Source organism: Microtus ochrogaster, chromosome 5 (genome assembly GCF_000317375.1).
Source record: "Microtus ochrogaster isolate Prairie Vole_2 chromosome 5, MicOch1.0, whole genome shotgun sequence".
In the NCBI taxonomy this organism is placed as follows: domain Eukaryota; kingdom Metazoa; phylum Chordata; class Mammalia; order Rodentia; family Cricetidae; genus Microtus; species Microtus ochrogaster.
This window is the reverse complement of record NC_022012.1, coordinates 64,680,049-64,684,211: the sequence shown is the minus strand read 5'-3', so window position 1 is coordinate 64,684,211 and position 4,163 is coordinate 64,680,049.

The following is a 4,163-nucleotide window of genomic DNA, read 5'->3' as shown; positions in this document are numbered from 1 at the left end:
TGTGTGTGTGTGTGTGTGTGTGTGTGTGTGTGTGGCTTTATAACTCGATTGGGCATTCTCCAGCATGAATTTTGGAGATGACGGCGTTTTCCAGGCTGGACATGCCTGGGCCCTTAATCTTTTCCAGGATTAGTTATATGTATTTTGGCCACTAGATGGCAGCACTTGACCACATGCCTGTCAGCAGAACTGGGAAGGACCAGGGCTCAAATAAAGAGCTTTAAAACAATGAGATAGCTCCTGCTCACAGTGGAGCAGGTGACATCACTGTGTGATGTCTATCACTACCGGAGATGCCGTCTTTATGGACACTTAAGTGATGAGGTACGGACGAATGAGCCAGTAAACAGTGATGTAAAGTTCAGAGGCTAAACTATGCACTCCACCCTTTTCCATCCTCCTTCCTTCTGCTGCTTGCAGTGTCCTGAAGGAGTCCTAGGCAGGGTTCCTCCTCTGTGCTCAAGGAGGGCTCCCCAGGTACACAAGGTCACATTGCTGAAAAGTAGCAAAGGGTACTCCCAAATGTTTAGGTCCAAGAAATTGTACACCCCATCATTTTTTTCTCATTTTTTCCTTAAGTCATTTTAAAAACAAAATTATAAACAAATTAATGTAAGTTTGTATTTGTAATATACATATATATATATACATATATGCCCTACATATACACTACACAAACACACTTTTTTCCCCATAGTTGTACACCTGAGTTAGGTTCATTCAATTTTCTCCCAAACCTCAGATCTGCTCACTCAGTAAGCAGTTATTCAAGTCAGCACCCAGCCCTGGTGAGTTCAGCTCTTTGTTAATCACCCCAGGGAAACCAAGGAATTTGTTTAAATACTAAGGCTCTCTGGGCTTGAGGTGCACACTGGAGACAGACAGGAGGATCAAGGCTAGGCTGGGATGCATGGTAGAACACTGTGTTTATGCCCCACCACCACCCACAAATTCTGCAAGTCAAGTGTCTGATGAAGGACTTAACCTAGTTGGGACCCTGAATAAATTTATTTATCCCTTGCAGGCTTTATTCAGGAGGCCCATGCTTTCCAGCTGTGAGCACCAAGGAGCCGAGTCGTGCCAGCTGAACTGAATTCTCCGGAGCCATAGCTGTGGGTCCCGTTTCTGTTTGTGGAGCCTGACATGGCACCTGGAGCCTTATGCTTGCTGAACAAGTGCCCCCACCACTGAGCTACACTCTCCGCCCTGAAGTGTATTTTCCTAGGATTGCATGTACTGACTTTACTGCGCTGATTCTTTCCATTTCTCGGTTGTGTACCCCACCCTGCCAACCTTGCCCCCCCTCACTAAAGTGGAAGGGCGATGGTGGTGAAATCTAAGCCCAAAGCCCCTACCCAGAGCCTTCTCCTACGTCCCAAGCTTCTCCCAGAGTGACCTCCATCACCAAGCCTCAAACCAAACAAACAAAAAAGGCAATCTATTTAAAGACATCCTTTCTGCCACTCCTAATCCACAGGCTGCTGCTAACTGGTGGAGGGGCATCCCCGCCTGCTCCGAGAGCAACGGTAGAATACTCAGCTATTTCCTGCTCTCTTCCCACCACCATTAAAACATCCAACCCTCCCAGAAAAACCTTGAAGACCAGGCAGAGGACCCGGCCAGAACTCAGGTTAGCTGCCGCCCAAGCATGGGAGCCTTGAGGCCAGACTGGGGTTTTGTTTTTGTTGTTTTCATCTGAGACAGAGTCTCACAATATAGGCTAAAGTGGAACTCACTTTGCAAGCCTGAGTTGGCTTCCAGTTCTGCGCTTTCCTGCCTTAGCCTCAGAGTGCTAGGATTTCAGGTGTGCTTGACCAGAGGCAGCAGAGACGAGTTTTTTTGGATTAGTGCTAATCAGTTGTTTTTTTGGTTCGTGTTGAGAACATCCAGGGCCACTGGCTCTCTGTGAATCTCAAGGTTTGTTCCAAGCTGCACAGTCCAAGAAAACTGGGGCCCCAGTTCATATGCGCTCCTTCCTGAGGTGCTCATTAGAGGTGAAAGGCATAGCTCTGAGGTGGAGGAACTAAAACCCCTAGAGACGTCATCTGCCTTCCCACCCACGCGTGAGGCCTTTGGTAATAGTAACTTCCTGCTACCTCTGAAGCGGGTCCCTGAAGGGAGAGGCCTTGCACACGGTGCAAACAAGGATGGGCCTGCCTCTCGCGCTGTTTCACAGTGCCTCACCATATCTCCAGTGAATGTGGTAGAATGTGGGTAAGAGGGCTCCAAACTGTGGTGCAAGAAGCCTGGCTTTACGTAATGTACTCTGCCTTGCTGACTTTGTAGAGCTCACTTCTCACAGAGGCCGCTCAGGAGAGGGGTTTGTGTGCATGCGTGTGTGCATGCGTGCATGCATGTGTGCGTGCGTGTGTGCGTGCGTGTGTGCGTCCACAGACACGTCAGTTTGCTCATCGTTCTCCCCACAAATCTGTCCCCAGCGTGTCAGTCACACCACCTGCTTTCCAGTAGCCGGAGCGAAAATGAGACGGCAGCATAGCTACGTCACTTTTGTCGCCTCCTTTTCAAAGGCTGAGAATTCCAGGGAAAGAAAAAAAAAAGTCGTTTTTTAAAACTCAGTGCACATCTTTTAGAAATAAAAGCACTTGTCTCTAAAAATGTTCTTTATAGTGCATTTATGAAAACTAGGATCCAGCCGGGCGGTGGTGCCGCATGCCTTTAATCCCAGCCCTCGGGAGGCAGAGGCAGGCGGATCTCTGTGAGTTCGAGGCCAGTCTGGTCTACAAGAGCTAGTTCCGGGACGGGCACCAAAGCTACAGAGAAACCCTGTCTCGAAAAACCAAAAAAAAAAAAAAAAAAAACTAGGATCCATATGAGATCATACAATGTGCCTGATTTTTATATGCCTATAAACCTTTATGTCCATCTCAAACCACAAAGCTCCTTTAGACCTGCCCAGACTCCTGGGGACAGGGTCGACTGACCCAGAGGGTGCCAGGCCACTTGGTTGTGTCCACTGGCTTCTCTGTTGATTTCCTGCATGCTGGAAGTTACGTCCACACATGAATAAATATTTATATATATAAATAAAATTAAATATTTCTGAAGTGCTAGAATTTTAAGCCTTTAGACAGAGTCTCATGTATCCCAGGCTGGGAAAACTTACACACAGCCAAGGCTGACCTTGAACTTTCGATCTTCTTGCCTCCACCTCCTGAGTGCTAGGATTACGGGAGTACATCATCACGCTTAGTTTTTGGGGTGCCGTGGGTCAAACCCAGGGCCCCCTGCGCTCTAGAGAAACACTCCTCGCTCCCTCTAAGGCTATTTCAGGAGTAGAAAAAGTACTGTACAGAAAAGCTGACCCCCATAAAGGCAAATCCACACATCATGTAAAGTATCACACATGCACATTCTGCTCAGGAAGAGTCTGGGAAATGGAAAACCTACTTGTGTACTTTACGCAAGAGGGGGCTACTTAAAACTACGTTCAAAATATAGCAAGTCACAATTATGGTCTGATGTGATTTGGAAGAAATCTATACAAAAGCTACCAGAATATTTAAAACCATCTACAAGAGCCCTCCTGCTTTTTCTTATTTATTTGTTTGTTTGTTCTTTTATTAAGTAGACTTTTATCTCAAACAAAGGGATTTATAGAATGTCTCCTTTTAAAGTTTATTTTATGTAATTGGTGTTTTGCCTGTATATCTGTGTGAGGACATTGGATCCTGGAGTTACAGACAGTTGTGAGCTGCCATGTGGGTGTTGGGAATTGAACCCAGGTCCATCTGGAAGAGCAGTCAGTGCTCTTAACCACTGAGCCATCTCTCCAGCCTTCCCCAACCCTGGCTTTTTCTTGGATTCAACTCTGTGTGTGTGTCTCTGTGTCTGTCTGCCTGCCTGCCTGCCTGTGTGTGTGTCTCTGTGTGTGTCTGTTCGCCTGCCTGTCTGTCTAGCTGTCTGTGTGTATGTGTTTCTTTTTTTTTTTGATTTTTCAAGACAGGGTTTCTCTGTGGTTTTGGAACCTGTCCTGGAACTAGCTCTTGTAGACCAGGCTGGTCTCAAACTCACAGAGATCCACCTGACTCTGCCTCCCAAGTGCTGGGATGTGTGTATGTGTTTCTGTGTGTATGTGTTTCTGTGTGTATGTGTTTCTGTGTGTATGTGTTTCTGTGTGTATGTGTTTCTGTGTGTATGTGTTT